We start from the raw sequence: 21,471 nt of genomic DNA on the forward strand, positions 1-21,471 counted from the left end.
TAGAGCAAAAACCTAGTGCCTTTGAAGCACTATGTAATTACTAAGTGCTGAAGACATTCCTTCTGTCTGTGAAGAAAACCACCTTATTCTCCTCTTTCATCAACACATTTGTGCCATTTGAGATAATTAACACAATTACAGCCTCTCTATTATTGGATTACCCCAGAACATTCCTTCCAAAGATCTTCTGTCTCTGCCTTTCCTGCATCATATCTCTAAATACTTATCACTGTCTTCCTGAACACGATCTGATTAACTTGAAATGCAAGCAGAAACAAAGAGCAAAACACAAAAAGGAGTGTGATAGTAATGAGTCTTTAACAGAGTAATTGCACGAATCAAAAATATCTTAGCATATATTGATTTTCCTGTGATTAGAATGAATTTTGGAAAGCTTCAATTATCCTCAATTATAATTTAATTATTCTATACGTGCTTATAATATGAGCAAAGACTTTAAGCAGCAGTCCTGTCCCAGATTGCTTTGGAAGGTGGGCTTCATAATCCATGCTGTATCAAGTCTTCAATACTCCATTATAATCTTCCTTTGCAGAAGTCAGCACCTCCTGGTCTCTTTCAGTCTCATTCCACAAAATGTTCTGATTTGTGAAGATAATTTAAGATCACAGTTCAGATTAGTGAACTCAGATGTGAAGTCTGGAGTCTATTACTATACACTAGGATAGGATACAAAATCTGTTTATACGTTTACAACATGAATGTTGATGCCATTAGCAATTCTATTTTGAAGAAGAGGGAGATCTGTCTGCATCACAGATCTGCAGAAGCACTCACCCCTGAAGATAAGAATGGAGTGCTAATGATTGGCTTCTCTGATGTTTGCCAAGTTATAGTGGGTTCGTACGGGAATAAATACCACACGCCACATGTCATATCACGTATCTGATACAGATTCGGTTTATTTTGGGTTATTGCCACAGGACAAACTACTATGCCCTTATGTTGCCGCTTCCTCATTGCTCAGCCGCATTCTAATCAAGTACTTCTGGCTTCCACCCCAAAGAGATATAATAGGGCTTCCTTACTTCTCAATACATCCACCATTTTCTGTGCCCTGGGCCTTTACCTCTGGCTCGCTCCTCAGTTGGCTTTTCCAGCCTTCCAGTTCCCGGGGGAACCCGCCCCGAGCGCTCCGGGCGCTGCCGCCGCCGGCCGCCAGGGCGCAGCGTCGGGACAGCGGGGACAGCGGGACAGCGGGACAGGGGGACAGGGGGACAACGGGACAGCGGGGACAGCGGGGACATCGGGACAGGGGGACAGGGGGACAACGGGACAGCGGGGACAACGGGACAGCGGGGACAGCGGGGACAGCGGGGACAACGGGACAGCGGGGACAACGGGGACAGCGGGGACAGCGGGGACAGCGGGGACAACGGGACAGAGAGGACAGCGGGGACAGCGGGATGGGGACAGGAGGACAGTGTGGACAGCGGGACTGGGACAGCAGGGCCAGCACCCCGCCGGGCCAGCGGCCACCTCCGCACGCCGGCGAGCCCGCTGGAGCAGCAGCAGGAAGGAGAAGGAGATGTGCCCCTGCACGGCACAATCCGTGTCTCTGAAAGAAGGATTGGGAAGGTTGCTGCTGCTCAGGCTGCTCCCCCTGTACCCATACACCGACAGCGGCTGCTACCAGCCCTGCTCCTGGCTTGGGCTGCTTCTGTGTTCATTTCATGGCTCCTCTCAGCATAAGCTCCGAGGACAGAATGGAGGTGGACACCAAACTGCTCTTCTATCAAGGCAATGCACAAAAGCGTACAAGGCTATGCTCTTTTACTTAAAATAGAGAAATTTATTCTCCCCATGGCTGCCGGCTCAATTCATCACAGAAAAAAAAAACAGAAAACACCCGAAAAAGTTTGAGTTCTGTCTCACTACAGTGGGGCACTGAATTAAATGCAACTGAGTACTGAATCTGGCCCACTCCAGAGACAGCAGGTGCAGCCTTAAACTGTGCTTATTTCCCTCTTCCCTCCTCCTTTTCTCTACACCAGTCTTTCAAATATTCTGACAAAAAGCCAGGGGAAGCCCTGCAAAATCTAGAGCAAATAATAGAAACAAAACAGTGTTAACTTTTATGAAAAGCAAAGAAGTCATCTCGAAGTTATATGGAGGAAGATGACCAGATTCTTAGTTTTATTAAAAGATATTATTTTCTTGGCATAAGAAAATTAGTTCATTGGCTTGGATGCACAGATTTGATGAATGCATGCAAAGACAGGAGGGAAATAATTCATGTTTTTTCCTCTCTCCATATGAGTCATTTTGGCCTAAAACACATCTTCCAGAAACTTTTTGGCTGAATTTGGCTACATTAGTTTGCACTCGACATCAGCAGGCTTATCTAGGTCAGAATACTGTGAATAACATTCGAGTGTCATTGCTTGTCACTACTGTGCACAGAATTTAAACATATAAAAACCGCTATGAGCTATACACTGAAAGCTGAAAAAGGCAGCTAATGAGCAACAGAAACACATTAAAGTACACAGTACATTTATTCTAAAGAACTTGTACATATTAATATGAAATTCATATGTTTACTTGTCATAATTGTCCTCTGTATCCAGGGATAAAAAATTAGGAAGTTATCTTACATGAAGATTAAAGTAACAGTGCATGTACAATTTATTTGAAGCAAACTAAACCCAGGATTAAATAAACTCTAAGTATTTTCTTTAGAACAAAATTATTTGCATGACACTCTCAGAGCAAGTATTTAACAACTGTAAATCTATTCAAAACAACTCTGAAACATTATCGTCAAAGCACATTATCTGTACAGGAAAGGAGTTTTGTTTCACTTCAAAAATGAACAGCAACTGCACATTTCCAGCAGGAGCTCTCAAATGTGTGATAGAAGATTTTTTTGAAGTCAAGGGCTGTGCTTAGCTTTAACAAAAAGCACAGCCCAAAAGCAATGGTTTTGTATGGTCAAATGGTGCATCAGGCCTAACATCCTTGCTTGAAGTTCAAGACAGAACGACAGTTACTTAATACTGATATTAACCTGGTTCTGTGGACCAAATGGCCAGTGGTGGTGTTGTGGTCTGACCCAGGCCAGATGTCAGGTACCATGAAAGCTGCTCACTCTCTCCCCTCTGTAGCTGGGCAGAGGGGAGAATATTTAACGCAGGGTCCATGGATTGAGATAAGGACCAGGAGACATCACTCATTAAATACCATCACAGGCAAATCAGGCTCAGCTTAGAGATATAAAGCAAATTTATTACTAACAAAATCAGAGCAGGATAATAAGAAGTGAAATAAGCCCTTAAAAAACCCTTCCCCTCACCCCTCCCTCCTTCCCAGCTTTACCTCCTACCCCAGCAGGAGACAAGGAATGGGAGTTATGGTCAGTTCATCCAGAGCAAACCCCATTTTAACATAATTTGCCTTAAAACATCCTTAGTATTTGGGAAACTAAAATTTGGGAACTGTCTTGTAATTTGAAGAGCAGGGAAACTGAATTCTGTATTCTTTGCTAGTTTAAAATCCCTTAGGACTTTTCTTTCCTATAAAATTGGATTTTGTTTTGTGAAGATATGTAGAACCTCTTGAACCTTGTTGTACCTCAGCATCTTGAAAAACTTTCAAGGAACATAGAGACAGTGGCCAAAGTGCAAGTTTTCAAGAGCTCAGACGGTCTGTAAGAGCTGGGAACTGCTACAGAGACATGGACACTCTCTGGAGTACACCCAGTTGTAATAGTACAAATCTCTTCTTGTACTACAGCTTTCTAACAGTTGATACCACTATTTATCAAATAATATCAACATCTGTGTTTCTGTTACAGAAAACACAAGTAAACACACAGAAACATGCACACAAACTTAGAGCTCAATTCAAAACCTTTTCCCTCACAATTATTGTTTCTGTATTTTCAGAGGTAGGTTGACAGCACAGAGTAGGACAATTTTGAAGCAATCCTGAATTGAGCACAGGGTGCCAGATGACCCTCAACTATGAATTCCTGTTTAATCACTAGACAAATACTTTACTAGTTCAGTAACTGTATTCTGCCAGTTTGCATCAGTCATAAAATGTAAGGATATTCTCCAAGAAAGGAGACTTCCTCTCTCAAGCTGTTCATCCTTGGTGTCACTGCAGACAAATGAGAACTCTGAGCATGGTGCTATTTTTACAGCTTTGACACCTGGCTGCAGTCACTACCAGCTCACCAGAGAGGTGTTTGCAGAAGACCCTGACCTGCTCTCAAACTACAAAAAGCCACCAAACACCACAAAAACAAATCTTCCGGATGACTATTACGTGACAGTATAAAGCACTCATTGGCAAGGTACAAGAAGCTGTGTAACAACCACATACATGGTTATCCCCTAGCCTAATAAGAAAATAAGAATTTTGGGATACTTAATGAATGGCAAATTACATTTTTCGAAATAAAAATATTAATATATTTGCATCAATTAATATAAAAACTAGAAGTTTTTAAACAAGCTCTGCATCTGCTACACTAATAAAAAAGCAAAGTATTCAATGGTGAGAGACACTAGTTGAAGACATATGGAAAAAATGTTAACATATGCCTGTTCATCATTGATTTTCAATTTTAATCTTGTAATTAAAAGTAAGAGAGAACATGAAAATACTTTGTGGGTTTGATTAATTCATGTGTTATCTTTTCCTTCCTTTTCACTTTGCAAATATCTTGATATGCCCTCTCTAGTGCACAGGGGAAAAAAAATCTCTGTTTTTTTTTTAGTTAAAAGCTACTTACTGGTATACTGTGAGAAAAGAATCTCTGAATCTTAACTACAAACCTGTGCATTCCAGATCAGGAGCAGTAGTAGTCCTCAAATGCATCTAAATTGCCTTTCACTCGTAGTCACATACCTATGAAATTTGAAATATATTCTGATCTCACATGTGCCATTCTTATCTTTATAAGCAGATGCTAAACATGCTTTTGCACAGAAGAGCTTTGAAAAAGAATTGACAAACAGAGGGCATTTCCTAATTTGAGTGTGGAGTAAGATAAACCATCAAAACTTACAAAGAAAAGAATACCACTTGGTAAGAAAATTCTTCTGACTGTAAAGGCAGAAAAGAATTATACTACCACCGTTTTTTAGTTTAATTTGATGAGACAATGAAAAGACAGATGTGCAAAGTAATTGCTATTCAAAGAAGTCATGGTTTTTCCAAACAGAATGGATCCCATTGTCATTACATTATGAAATCCCTTATAATTAAAGCAGTCTACGTGCTTCCCTGTGGATGAAAGTTTCCCTAGCCAACTCAGGAAAGTAATCAAAACTTCAGATTACTAGTGGGATGTGTCTGGCCTTTGGACAGTAACAGAACAGCTAAATAGTTTGCATTCTCCTGTATAATTTATAACAACTCTGATAATACCAGGAGATTTGGCTTAGAAAATTTGGAACATAAAAGGGCATCAAAAGCTCTCTGAAGTCTGCAAACAGAACTCCTGGAATGTTATAAAAATGTTACAGAATAACATAAAGCACATAAATTCTGCTACTATACCAAATTACAACCCAGTCTTGGCTACTGGAATAATTTAGTAAATGGAGATAAACCTTTTGATTAACTACACATGGGTGTACAGATACACCTTTTGTAACAAGCCTTTCCTTTAACAGCAAAATATTCTGTCATCTGTCACATCCCTAAAAATTTCTGGGCAATGATGAGTCAAAGTAGTTAAGGGGAGAATCCCACAGCATCAGTGGTATCGTGCAAGCACAACAAACATGGAGTTAATCTACTGAATCAACTAATTCTTAACTCAGTGTTCAAGATGTTGGCTCACCCTCAGTGAACCAGTGACAAGGGAACAAGTGCTGCAAGTGTAGAGCAGTCCCAAAAATAGAGAAAAACAGCAGAAAGAAAGACAATCTCTTGATACTCTCAGAATATAGTGAAACCAAAATTAGCTCAGTCTCGGGTCAGAGGCTTCTTCCCCCCTTTCCCCCACCCTCCCTTTTCTTCTATAGGAGAACTGAAAAAAAGTCAAACATGACATGGACTTAATTCGCAGAAATTCCTCAGGCATTGGTTATGCACTTTCCACAGATGTTAGCTGTTTTCAAATGGAAATTACAGTGTCAGACATCATTTTCTCAGAAAAACAGTTTTAAACTCTTTTGATCAGAAGAGATTTAGCTCAGTTTCACATGAGTCAGGGTGAACAATTTCTAGAAGGTCCCCTGGGAACAACATTTGGATGCTAAAAGACAAAAGCTCTTCAAGCAACATGACAATAGAAAAACTAGAGGTATCTTCTGTAGTGTGCAAGTAGGGGAAGGGAATGGTGGGAAGAAGTGCATGGGGACTGTAGGGATTTTCCAAAAGAGCATGTGAGACAGCAGCCAATAAACTGACAAAGCATACAGCATCACTTATTTCACAAACAGCATTTAGTCTCTAAGGTACAAAAAGGGTTTTTTTAGCTTTCAAAACAACTAACAAAGCTGCCAGCTGTTACTCAACGCGTTATCAAGCTAATGGAGGGAAGGGGTTGGGGCAGGCGAGACAGAGAGAGGGCTTTTATCTTCTCCAACACTGACCAAAAGAATGAAGTCAAAAGTAACAACTTCAGGCATAGATCAGGGTTCTCCCCTGCAGAGCAGTGCATGGCTGGATGAATATTAAAATTATATAAAATTCATGTACAAAAATGTGCATAAAACGCTGCCTTGAGATGTCTGTATTCAAAATGAGTATTACAAATATATTCACCTGGTTATATAAGCCTAAGTTAATCTTTCTTTTCCGGTCATCTTACTTTTTCCTTTTTAGAAACAGAGGAAAAATTCTATTTAGTCATCAGCATGTCCCTTACATGCTCATCCTACAGCATTCATTTTAGGTTTGCCCTGCTTTATTGACATAAGGGCAATAGCCCTTCTGTTGCATTGTGAAATGTTCCTTATCTTCCTTTTAACACTTTGATGAAGAAATTTACTATAGTAGGCAGATTTCTGTAAAGTAATACTTAAAATCATTAAACTAAACATTTTTGAATGTTCACCTTGTGGGCTGCCAGAAGTCAAAATAATTCTAATAAACTGCAACAAAAATGTCCTGGATTTAGAACATAACAAATAATTCCCTCTGCCTTCATCCAATGAATAACTGTCAAAATACTTGCAGTTCTGGCTTGAAACAACTAAAGCATTTGCAAAGGAACTATTCTCTTCTGACCACGCTCCACTTCACTCCTGTCTCTCAAAAAAATAGGGCAGACGCATAATTTAAGACACTCAAGTTCAAATGCTGAAAAATTCACAGGCATTCAGCAAGTTTTCAATCCACCTCACTATCCACTTATCTAACCCATAATTTGTCAGTTGGTCTATTAGGATTTCACATAACACAGAAGGAATCCCAGACCATTCTATGTTTTAAGTTGTGTTTGCAGCGTTCTTTGAATGGCAAAAAGGAATTAGAAGTAGCAGCTGAGCTAATGAAAACAGGCTGTATTGATCTCTGGTGTGAATCCTATTCGCTCTTTCTTGAACCTTGTGACCCTTGTCTGATGTTCATCCTACAGAGGTATTTTTGAGATTTGTGCTATTTTTTTTCTCCTTCTAGTTGAATTTTAAGGGCTAATCTAAAATATACAGGACAACTATTTCTGTCTCAATATGCTTTCTGTTTTTTAAAAAAGTCTAAAGAGAAAGCCAATAAGGATTTGACCAAAACATAATCCTAATAGTCTTTATTACAGTAGTGTCTTTTCTGTATCTGGAGCTTTTCTGTGTAACTACTAATAACATTTTAATAGCATGATTACTTATGAAATGCTTCTGAAAAGAAAGTTTAAGCTATTTCTTAAGGAAGATCTTTGACAAGAGAGCAGAAAAGTCTAGAAGAGGTTGTGGAGTCTCATGAGTTTCTATACTTGTGTATTTCTAAATAAAGAGGAGGGGGTAATGCTCATTACATATTTACCAGAAACACAATGGAACTGATGATCTAATCATACCTAGATGCAAGGAAGACTTCACCTCAGTGGAATAACTGAGTGTAAAAGTCCATGGAGCCTAACAGAAGGAATCCATGGATGCTGACAAAGCTGGCTGAAGAAGTTGCAAGACCACTCTTGAGAATCTTTGAAAGGTTGTGGTGATCAGGAGAGATTCCCCATGTTCAGAAGGAAATAAGTGTCACTTTCTTTGTCAAGAAAGGCAAGAAGGAGGATATAGGGAACAGGAGGCCAGTTCAAAACAAGGTGATGGAGGAACTAATCTTGGAAACAATTTCCAGATACATGAATGTCATTGGGAGTAGTCAATCTATGAAGGGGATATCATACTTAATAAGCCTAAAAATCTTCTTCAATGGTGATTAGCTTGGTAGATTAGGGAAGAGTGGCAGACTTGGCAGATTCTCCTCAACTTTAACAAGATTTCGGACACTGTCTCCTGGAATTCCTTCCCCTCAGGTAAATCCCAGCCTGAGGGACTGAATTTTCTGAGATGTTTGCCATTCATGTTTTTTTTTTCATTTCTTAGAACAGCTGACAGCCTTTCTCTGCAGTACCAAGTTTCTGGCTGTAGAAGCAGGTATTGAAATTTCAAATGCTGGCATTATAAAATTATAGATTGTTAAGCAGTAACCTGCTTAAGGTTCCACAATATTTTCCCTCATGATTTACTATTTGTGATGGACAAGCTTTACAGGTGATCAATAACCCTTCTCCTACCAAAGGGAGATACTAATGAGAAAGTAGTGGCCAAGAACAGGACTGGTCTCAAACTAATGTGCAGGCTGTCCCCACATGCAGGTTCAGGTGAGCAAAGAGGACAGTGTGAATGGGTTTTCTGGCCTCAGTGGATTTCCAGAACCTGTCTTCCGTGCTATCTGTGTGCTGTGTGCACACAGACAAAATCCATTGTGTCAGGGAAACATTACAGCACTGAGGACTTGTGGATCAAATACCTTAAACAAGTAACACATGGAGGAAAGTGAAAGCAGTAGATCTCTCTTTGGTGTTCAGGTCAACTTACAGCTATACTCTGCTCTTCGGTGCAAAGGAAGGAAAATAAATGAAGAAATAAAGACCACCATTTGGGACTCAAACAGTAACTGGACAGGATCTTTCTACTCAAAAATCCTTCATTAAAGACAATGTCTGTTTTTACTGAAAATTGAAAATGATTTGCAATACATAGGAGGTAAGACCAAGTGATGAAATAATCTCATTGTTTTAGAGACCATATGACTGCCCATAACAACTGTGATTTTGTTTATAATTGTTCTGCACACCAGTCCTGAGATCCAGTATATGTTGTGACTAAGCTAGACAAATGCCAGAAATACTTGTATGAGATGATACATACACATGACTCTTAGGCAGGCTCCTTACGGGAACCGAAGGAGAATTTTCAAAAGAAAAAAATTAAAAGCTGTAACCATCCTGAGGAAATCTGATAGCAATGAAGGCAAGGCAGGGGTATCAGAATATTTGCCAAGAAACAAGCAATTTGTTTATACACACCCATTATTACATCAGCTGTTGCGCTGCAAGTCAGTATTAATGAGTTTTGAGAAACATGGGTTTGTCATTGACTGGGATGATTCCAAGCTTCATAAGGGCTTCCTAATGTCAAAACTGGTGCTCAGTAGCACTAAAATCTGTGTGTAAGAAAACCATCAATAGTAAGTCATGAGGTGTAATAATGTGGAACCCTAAGCAGGTTGCTGCTAACAATCCATAATTTATTTTATAATGCCAGCATTTTAAACATCAACACCTGCTTCTGCAGCCAGAAACTTGGTACTGCAGAGAAAGGCTGTCAGCTGTTCTAAGAAAGGAAAAAAATATACATGAATAGCAAAAATCTCAGCAAATTCATTCCCTCAAGCTGAAACATAAAGGACTCTGAAGAGTTCTGAGGGTTCTGAAATCAGAAAGACACCCATGTTAAGATATTCCAGCAATAACAAGATTAACAGAATCTCGTGTCAGAAGCTAGTGACATGTTACTAAAACAAGGAACACTTACAATCATAACACCAGTTTCAAGATCTCAGATGATGCGAATTCTATCATTAGCAAAAGTAAGTTCTAAAGGATGCAGAGATACAGTACTTTGTCTCTTTTGGGCCTGGTAATTGTCAACATGAAATTGTTGGGAAAAAATGTGTTTCAACGATCTGCTTAGTAAATATTGACCACCAACTCTAATTCCAATACCAATGCCATTTCAGAAATCCCTTAATTCTCAATGAAAGTTGACCTTATCATAAGCATTAACACTGGAGATACTAATTTACAATGAATGTGCCAAGACAAAACGGAATTAGGAGAGAATATTCTTATGGAAATACTTCAAAGTTTGAGGCTTTTTACTGTATTCTCCTCTGCAGATAGATAATGCTAAGCATGGGTATGATCAGTTCTGACAGTTCCCCTACCCTGATGCGAGGAAATCTTTTGTAATGCCTTCACCAGAGTATAGCAACACAGATGTAAAGCAATGTGATTTGAGAGACTCCTCACACAGCTTATACAATGCCAGACTGGCAAAATTAACAGAATACAGAAATTTAACATCTGGCTGAACTGACAATATCTGGAACAAGGTTTCACATTCATTCCAGGAAGCAAGAATGTAATGCAAAGATCCCATATAAGAGACAGGTCTCATCTGACCCTTAGGAAAACCATGCCAGTGGCACATAAAAATAATAATAAAAAAATGTCACAAACAAGACCTTAAATCACAGAATGCAAGAAAATCATCAGGTGCAGAAGACAGTGTGGTACTACTACAGGTAAAGAGACAGAGGTTCCATCTCTCCAAGAAAATAGTACAGATTAAAAAATTCCAAAAACTTGATAAAGAAAAATAACACTTTTAATTTCATAAATACCAGTTAATCTGATACTTGCAACTCCAAGCAGTTTACTCTTTCCATTTCAATCTTTTCTAGTATGTTGTTGAGACATTGGATTGAGTGCTATGGTTATTTCTTCAGGCAAAACATCCCAATGTTCATCATTCCCGAATCTTGTCTTTAGAAGTTATACTTGTGACAAGCAGAAGCAAAACTGAGGGAGGCAAAAGGCTTACACATCCCCAGGGACAGACTCAGCTCAGCTTTTGTTGCTTTTCTAACCTTCTTCAGCTGGTTTGTGTGATAAACCCCCAGACCAAATAATTACTTAAACTAATTATCAGGGAAAGAAGGGACCAAAAAAACCCCAAAGCACTTCTTGAGCAAAATCAGCCAAAAAAATTAGCATGTGATTCATGTTTAAGTTGCCCCACCTCATTTTACAAGACTTCTAAAATAGCTACACCATGCAGCATCATTTATATAACGTAAAAGATAGCCCAAACAGTGTCAAATGCTGATTTTTCAAATTATTATTTGCAAATATTATTGCTATATTTCCATATTTTGTAGCACATTACCAAATGTTTACAAAAATGACAAACTTCCCTTTCTCAGAACACATAATTTATATATTACACATCATTAAATACATGCCTGAATAGGATTTTTGACTAACAGTGTTAATCACCCTGAGGCCATGCAATTGTTAACAAAATCAGGTAATTATAAAATCACATCTGGCTTTCAATGAAATGCATATTTCTCAATAAGAAATTTTGGGGTATAGTAAGATTCTAGCACAACATCCTGAGCAAATGTAGAAGAGGATTGACAATACAGGATGCAGGGGAACTGAAATATTTCTTTATGGTAACAAAAGAATGTATCTATGCACAGTGAAATTGCCTATGCACCCAGTTACAGTAAGAGAATACTTAGGTAAATGGACATGTAGCTAGATAGGGACTTTTTTACACAAAAACTGAATTGATTAGTATTAGGTTGCAAACTTAATAAATCAGTAGTAAGAGCAAGAGTCCTTTGCTCCCTTATTTTATTTAACATGTATGATAGTCATGATAGGATGGCTGTTCCTCAGTCACTCTGCTGGGTGGCTTGCTCTCTGAAGGGAGCAAGCAGAGATGGAACAGCAGGAAAATAAAACATATGCTAATGAACACTGAAAAACCAAAGATGCAGGAATGTACAAGCAACAGGAAAACTAAGAAAAGAACTCAAAAAGAGCTCAGAAAATAATTATTTTTGATATGGTGGTATATACCAGCTGATCTTAACTTTAATTTTGAAGAAATATTTGAATAATATTTGAAAAATGCAGGGAAGCTTTGACACATTCATACACTGCAATCTGTTTCCTGAAACTGTTGCCTTCACTTGCAAACAGAAACAACCTGTACATACAAAGAAATCTTCAACTACATGTCCTCTCATTTTTTCCTGCTTAGTCCAAGAAAATACTCATGGTGAGGCTGTTAGAACAAGTTCATTCATTGTCTTGAAAACATTACTTTATTAATACAAAATACAGTGGATATGACTTTGAGACGGAAGAATAATTACTATATTTTTGGCTAAAGAGCTAGAGATGAGTCAAAAGGAACTTCTTGGCAGTACCCTGCCCCAAGCAAACAAAACAATCTGTGTATTTTACAAACAAGCTCAAGAGGAAGATGCTGCTTGCTCATAACTCCCCAGATAGTTTAGGACACGTGCAGAGTTTCCCCACTCACACTCTGATATTTCTATCAGAACCTCTGGTGAACAATCACACGTTGATTCTCCCAGTTGCCGATGAGAGAATCCATCCAGTTCAAACACTGTGCTAGGCACTCTAGCATGATGCCATTTCTCTGAGCCATGGTATTAATGCTCAGTTAAGAGTTCTCTGACTGATTTTCTGATATATTTTGCATTAGAAACTGTCACCAGTCCCATAACAACACTCCCACTCTCTGTCTCTCTGCCAAAAAGAAGAAAACAGACTACATGGCTCTTACTGTTTTAATCCTTCCCCGGCAGGCAGCCAAACAATCAAAAACCTCTATTTAAAATCTTTAGCATTCTTTTCTGTGAGCTACAAAATTGTCCTTTCCAGCTTGATCACTTCCTTCTCCTCTCATATACATTAAATATAAGTATTTCCAATGAGACATCCAAATTCTAACCAGTTTTAAATATGCCACATACAGAGAAAGGAAGTAGTATTTTCCTAGGTTGGAACTAAGAAAGATCCTCTCCTCTCAGAATACAAGAATAGCAATCAGTCCTTCTGAATAAAAACAGCTTCAATAAGCAGCATCACCAACAAAAACTTATTATTATGCAGTCACCAAGTAAAGTGATGCCTGTCCAAGCTTGTGAACATTTACTCAGTATTATGTTATATAAATTCTATTCAAAAATAAAATTTATATTTTCATATTTTCCCTACATTTCCAGTGTGGGCTCAATTACCACAAGAGAATTATTTTGTCAGCCTACAAGTAAATACCATTATCTTAGTTATGATCATTGACAATTAAGCCGCAAGGATTTTTTTAAATGTTCACACATGGTCTTTTTTCTTATCTCAGGCTAAATTAATTTGGCATTGGGACAGTAAAAGTCAGGAAATTTTAGCTTACTGGAAATTATTCTAGAAATTCCATTTTTTATGAACATACTTAGGGCTAAACATCAGACTTTTATCTATTTGCACAATCCTGTAACCTATGGCTTACTCATGCACAGTGCCTATAGTATTTAGAATCACCATCCTTAAGTGGCAAGAATTGTCAAAAGCAAGGGAATTCATTTTTGTATCTTCTTGACTCAGGAATGACTAACAACTCCACAGCCTAAAAGTTGAGAATTAGGAAAAAATTCTGTATATTGTGCTCGAATAGTTTTTTTTCTTTCCCCTAGCAGATGCATCTGACACTCCCTCCCTTTGCAAGTGAACCAGGCCAGATGAAAAGCAAGGGAAGAACACTGTGTTACATTGTTCTTGATGAACTCTAAAAGAATCAACAAAAATATTGGTGTAGTTGGAAATTCTGGCCATGCTGGTTAACCTGAAAGCAGCAGACACTTCACTGACACACTTTTCAACTTCAAACACCAAGATGATCTTCATTACACAGATTAAATAATACTGCTGAAATTTGACTGCAAAGCAGAGGATAAAAAAAGGAAATTCATTTTGTTTTGCTGACATTGCTGAATGCTTATCTGGCTGTTCTGTCACCATATCTTGTTTAGTCTAACATGAAACTACTTTTCTTGCCAGTGAATAAAATCTCCTACTCAAGCATTTGACTCAGATACGATCTAAGAATAGTATTCACTATCAGATATAAAATTCAGAGAGAAAAGGTATATTGAAATGGAGAAGAAATTAACATCACAAAAAATCACATCTGAGTAGCATTCAAATAGCTTCGCACATGTAAAAACAGATTTTGGCTTGGTGAAGTCTACAAAAAGCTGTAATCCTTAAAAAACAATGTTCAAAATGAGCTGGTCATTGACAAGGCCCCACATTCTGACTGCATTTGTGGACTGCATGAGGAACAAGACCTTAGCCGTAGTAAAGAAGAGCAACAAGAGTTTAGCAAAGATTTGCACAGAGAACAACTTTTAAAAATGGCAAAATAAGTAAGATGAAGACTGTAAATAAAAGTGCATCCTGAGGCTTCTGAGTGTTTCTGTCTTGGAAGCTTGGGCTCCTTTTGAATAAGATATAAAAGAGATTTGCTTCTTTCAAAGTTTGTTTTCAGGCTTGCTAACTACAAACTCTTAAAAAACAGCAAGATATGGAACCAACATCTTCAAATAGTACAGAAAAGATGTTCATTTACTTTGTTTTAATGACCATGCATGGCAAATTTGGAAAAGCTGTGTTTCAACAGAATAATTTTAAATTGAGTAAATTTATCTGATCTCTGAGTGAAGCAGATTCACAGAAAATATTTTTTGTCTCCTTCTGTTCACCCACTTTAGAGATTTGTTGGTTTGTCTTTTTTGACAATTGTTAAGCTGCAAACCCCAGAACTTCCTCATCTTTCATATTTTAAAGTAATACATATGACAGAAGCAAAACAGCTTATAATATATTCACAATTATTCCCAGCTGTTTACAATCTTCTTGTATGAGAGAAAATATATTTGGCTTTGGGAAAACTTTTAGTTTTGTTCATGCGACAGACAGGGCATGATATTAGAAATATTGCATTAAAAGTCCACAGCAGGTGAGCTATATGCATCATTAATTCAAAATGCTATGGCTTCTGTTTTGCTCATTGTAGAGGCAGTAGCAGTTCTGTAAATCTGTAAATCAATGCCATTCAGTTCTAGAGAGTCCTGGATTCAGCTAGTTTGAGGGGAAGGAGCTACATATCCAAGCAGAAGCTACATATCCAAACTGACCTAGAGAAAGTTTTCACATAAACATGTCTGGAGGAGCACCCAAAACAACTAAAATTTATTGGGAAACTCTTTGGTGCCCAGTACTCTGCCTAAGTCAAAATGTTCAGGCAGAAGTTAAACCATGAAGCAATCATATCTGCCAAAATATTTGCCCTGTGTTTTATTATGCATAGTTTACATGCTTATTCAGAAACTGACATTATTCTGGAAAGATACTATGTGCAAGGATGATGATGCCTGTTTAAAAATCTCAAATAAATACAACTATTTATCCAAACATAATTATACATATACATAGGTACACCAATAACCACTTTCTTAGGGAAAATTTACTTCCCTCCTTTTAGCTTGCCTCAACTTTCAACAGTTTTTGTCTTCAGTAGCCATAGGAGACACAAACGACATATATGCAATAACCATTTGACAATAAGGTTATTGTTTGAAATCTTTCACTTATTTGATTTAAATTATTAATGCTAATTGTATCTAGTTGCACATGATTATTCTCTCTTTAACTACAGGTAGCAGGATTCCAGTTCATGTCCTCATCACCACTGCAGCTGCTAGCATGTCCCACAAACCACAGTGGAGTGTGCAGAAAGCTTTTCACACCAGTGCTGTTAGCAGAACGCTACAGATCTCCACCCACTAACATTTCCTGACAGTACCCACAGCTTCAGTCCTACACTAAGAAGGGTCAGTTGCTAGAATAATCCCGCAGCTCAGAGATTAAAGCCCTGACAACGTAATTCCATTGCTGTACAACTTCCACATGGGGAAGGAAAGAACCTTTTGGCAGAGGCTAAGCACTTTCCAGAGTAAAAATGTCATTGTTTACTTCTTCCCTTTCAACTCCAGGCAGAGTTACCAAGCCTGCTATGCTTGGACAATTGCCTGGTGGTTTGATCAGCCTGAGGCAAGCAGGAGGTGCTTGAAAGCTCATCCAGATCCATTTATGATACCACAGTTTATTTTCTGTGTAAAGAACAATTGACAGTTACTTCAGTTGATTTTTTGAGGTTTTTATATTTAGATAATCTTTTGCACTGTTTTCCTCCAGCAGTGCAACTAGAGAAGAAAATATGAAAGTTGTTCCTTCTGCTGTGGCAAAGACTCAGATGCACAGTATTTGGCCTAGCCATAGTTCCAGAATATCCTAATGTGGACATAGCTTTTACTGGCAAAAGAATACTAGCTAATGTCACAGTTTGCTGAATTAGGGTGAGCAGTTTTTCAATTATTTATATTTTTTCCATTTCTACAAGGTTTCAGCTGTCCAACAATTTTCCTAACCCAAGTGTCCTTTAAATAAATAAGCTCCTCAGCAACAAAAAACACATCCAAGATCAGGCCCAGATCCAAGGTAAAATTTACACCATTTAAACTCTTCCTAAAGAGATGGCAGGACAGAGTACTTACTTAACAGAGTATGCCTCTCTCTCCATTTCTGCTTTCAAGCTTTGTGTTAGAATCATTTTATTTGTGAGGGCATAATTATTTTCTCTCATAATAAAAGTATTTCCACATTAGAAACATTTTACTTGTCCCTGCTGAAACCTTTTAATTTCACTCCTGAATATTTTACATGAATGTGCATTGCCAAATTGCAAAACCAACAAGATGCTTCCCCATCTTCTCCAATTATATTTTTCAAGATAAAACACAGGTGCAAAGTCATAATTTTTTTACTTTAGATAAAATGTTAGTGTGTGCTGACAACATCCTGAATTTGTGTAAATAGTTTCCATTTTTGTATGACTTTGCACTGCCTAGAATTTGGACAGGTACATCACAAAGAAAAAACATGTAACCAATCAAACAAAGGAGTTTCATTTAAGAGTGTCTCTTTTTTCACAGAGGGGCAAAGAAAGGGAGGATGATCAAGATTTGAGTTGGTCTGTAATATAGAAAGGACTCTTTAAGCCACTAGATCCTTCCACTTATAACTTCTGGGTATTCACTACATTTATATACTTCTGTTTCTAAGCTGATAAAATGTTAGAGTGGTTTACAAGAAGGAAAACAACTGTCAGCTGTGCAAGTGGTTAATTTTTGGTAGACAAAATCTCTTTAGCTTTCTTTTAACTAGAGTCAAATCTTCTAACCACAGAGCAGAGAAGTAGAACTGGCGCAATCTTGAGACAATGAAACAATCGTAAACAATATCATATGTCAGTTCTGGATATTGATATGAATTAATTAATCTATTTATTAGGATAAGAGGTGTATACAGGCAAAATATGAAATAGGCATCCTACAGCATCTAGAATATTCAGGCTATTGCAAGAAGAAACTGCAGTTCTAGGAACCAAAGGAGTAAACTGTAATTGTACCACAATTTGCTGATAGTGGAAGAATAGGCTTGGGAATGAAAAGCTCTGCTGTTCACAGAGCAGCTGAAACTGTTTTGAAGTGAGTCAGCTTGAAGTTACTAAACCAGACAAAGTCTTAACCACATCAGTGCCAGGAATGGCCAGTCACTGAAAGTGTGGTAGAAGGCCTATAATGACAACATAGAATTTATATTCCTAAATTTGTTGTCCTCCTCAAGAGTGCTTTTGAATATCCTCTTCCTGTTTGTCTGTTGTGAAAAACAGCATAGTGATGATGAAGAGACTACAAATTTCAAACAATTTATTTATTCAAGCCATAACATCGTTTCCTTACTATTATGCCCTGACAATATGAAGTATTAAACTTTTGAACAATCTGCAAACATGCACTGGAAAGTTTATTTCATAAAAAGTCAGAAAGGTGATCTAAATGATACCTGTCTAGGAGGGCAAAGGGATGACATATCACCTAACACAAGAGTGAGTTGGACACACAGTATCAAAATCTTGGTTCTAACTTGGGCTTCTTTGCAACTCCGGACCTCAACACAGTGAGCCAGCCTTTCTAAAATGAATTCAAATGTGTTTTGGAAAATGCCATTCACAATTTTTCCGTAAATCAGATCACACAAACCAAGATGAGAATAAGATCCCAATCATCTCTCCTGGCCATGCCCTGCACTAGCTCTCCAGTCATTACTCATCAGCCAGCACCCCCTTGGTTCACAGCTGGGAGAAGGTGCAATTCAACAAAGAGCTATCACTACAAATGGAAAACCCACAAATTCCCAGAGGCACGTGCAATGTGTGCCTCACCAACCACACCCCTACTGACAGTGTACACTGCGTCCAAAGGCTCACAACTTCCTCAAACACCACTTCCTCTCAGAGCATGCCAGGTGCACAATAATAATCCCAGAAAAGCCAACACCCACATGAACTTTTAAACTGACTTTTTAAAAAGAGCACATTCATTACTAAATTTTTTTTGTCTTGGCTATTTGTAATGACTGAAAAAAAAATACTGAATTAAACTGGAATGAAAGAAACATGACAAACAGGAATTATACTAACTTGATTACAAATTTAAATATACAAGGTAAAACTGAACACCATTAATATCAAATGGAAATATGCAATACCTTGATATCTACTTTTATCTCCTTAGAGAATATTATCTGTAAAAGTGTCCTTCAACTTGTGTTCCTCAAAATACAAGTATAAATTTTGGAAAAAGAGACAAACTGTATTGCAACAAAATGTGCTGATGACCTAGCTACACAAATTGGCAAAAAAAGATGGTCAAATGAATAAAAATCATTAAGAAAGAGACAACAAAGAATATCACTGTGCCTAAGCACTGTATAAAGCACAGAAGGTACAACTGATGCAGCTGTCTCTGCCCCATGCCCCAAACCCGATAAAAATGGAGATGGCACAACTGAAAAGATAAAGGAAAAAAAGCAACTGTGGGCAAAGTTTAGAAGTAGATTTCACATGAAGAAATAAATTTCAAAATAAATGAGCAAGTGAGCCAACCAAAAAAAAACCCCACCCAAAACTTTTCAACAGAGGGAACAGCAGCTGAAGGCTGCTACACTAAAGATTTGTGAATCGGTAGTGGAAGAGTAGAGGTGAATGGGAAGTAATTGTTTCCTTTCCCCTTAATCATGAGGCCAGAAAGCATTGAACTGAACTTTTGAGGGCAGAAATGAAACATGCCACTTGCTTCTTTTTTTCTCCTAAAATACTTAGTTAAAAAAATAGTATAGGATTCAAAACATAGCATGTATACAGCAATTTCTCTCTTGCTACTTTCTCCCAGGACATTTACAGAATTTTAGTATTTCTGCAGCATAAAGAACATTTACGGGCAACAATGTAAGCAAAATATATGCTCATAACAGCTTCATTTTCGTAGAAAGTCAGGTAAAAAATGGTACATTGGTCCTCAGACATTTCTGGTACACCAAGTGTTTCAAAATATTTTTATTCCATGTGCTGTTCTTCCATGTTTCATCTGATTTGAATTCAAGTATACTGTGGATGATAATAGTCGTAAATGCAGTAATATATTATCAGTATATATTCATGTACTAAATAAAAAAATCTACAGTGTAGAGGGGAAAGATGACTAGAGTGAAGGAAACCTCTTTTTACACAAGAGATTTCTATGTTCACACTTTTAATGGGTTCTAAATAATTTCCCAGAGTAAGAAAGATTAAGACCTAAAAATTATTAAAAATTAAAATATATAATAAATAAAAGATAAAATAATAGTTATATAATAAATAATATATAATATATTATAATATTATAAAATGAAATATTTTAAATATAAAATAAAATATTTAAAAATACAAACATACAGAAAAAAAAGTACAGTTGTGAGACACAAATCTGTGAGTTTAGAGAACATGAACAAAATCAGAAGGATTGTTTTCATACCCTGAAAAACTAAAAAAAAAACGAAAATAAAGACCCTAAAAACCTAAAAAATCCACAGAAAAAAAAAAAAAAGTGGGTTTTTATTTTCATCTTTTGGGGATGGGTAGTGGGATCCAATCCAAAGAAAGCTATAAGGAAAGTCTTAGAGTGTATCATATACCTAAACTAGAAAAAAACCAAACCAGACCATTTAAAGCAATAGTAATACTGGTAATTTCAGCATAATTTTTCATTGTAAAACTTAAAAAAAATAAAATAACAGCTATTTATGGAATATAAATATCCATGAGTTTGAACGATATTTTTTTCTTGAAGTTTACTTATATATGTCATCCTTTTCCAAAAGTAATTTCAGTTTTGACAAATGCACATTCTTAATAGAGAAAGAAATAGTATCTAATATACCTGAGAAAGTCTGGATAGAAGGTAAAAGCACTTCTCATCAAAGAATGGATAATAGAAAGTAGCTTTAATAAATGCAGTACTTTCTATGGAAAATTCACATAAAAGCCATGACAAAACTTAAATAAAATGTAGAGCATACAGTTGCCTGCTGTTACCTACACATGAAATTCTTCAGGTGAGGGAAACACCAATGGAGCCAATTCTTTGTTACCAAAATGTAAAAGCATAACCAGGGCAACAACTTGTGCCAGTTATGAAAGATGACACTATGCACAGTATTGTTTATGGTACAACATGCTTGTCATAAATGGCAGAGAGTTTCCAGAAGACACCATAATTTATTATTTATATAGAAAATGTTACTTGGGGCTAGTTACAAGAATACTTTGCCAAAAGTGGATCCCAAATGGAAGTAATTTTGAATTAGCCTGAGATTATGAGATCATCAAAAATATCTCTCTCACTTCATAATTGTACTTTAACTCATTCATGAATCATGAAGTTAGCATTTCAAAACTACTCATCTATGCAGCAATCAGATAAATAGAAGAGGAATAAAAACTCAAAGATGCACACCAACATCTCACACACTAACTCCTGAACCTAATTTATATAAAAATCCTCTTGATTGTATAAAGGAAATTTGATTCTAGAGAATACAGTCGACTACTACAGAGTTACTAACAACTGGATTTCACATGCATAGTGTTAGTTGGTCAAACAACTGAGGACAAGTCAATTCTATATGCAAATTACTGTGAAATATCATATACCATTTCTATTTTACATTTTCGATAGACAATCTATTTCATGACAGCTACTCATTCTTGAAGCATATACTCACAATTTTTCTATTGCAAATTACATCCTCAAATTTTGAATTTTCTTAAATCTTCTGAACATTCTCTCTTACTGAGCATCATAAATGTCAAGATGACTGATATTTCTAATTTCCTGATGCATATATTCTGTTGAAACATTTGCATTTTTACATCCCCTTTA

This window comes from Poecile atricapillus, chromosome 1, assembly GCF_030490865.1.
Source record: "Poecile atricapillus isolate bPoeAtr1 chromosome 1, bPoeAtr1.hap1, whole genome shotgun sequence".
Classification (NCBI taxonomy): domain Eukaryota; kingdom Metazoa; phylum Chordata; class Aves; order Passeriformes; family Paridae; genus Poecile; species Poecile atricapillus.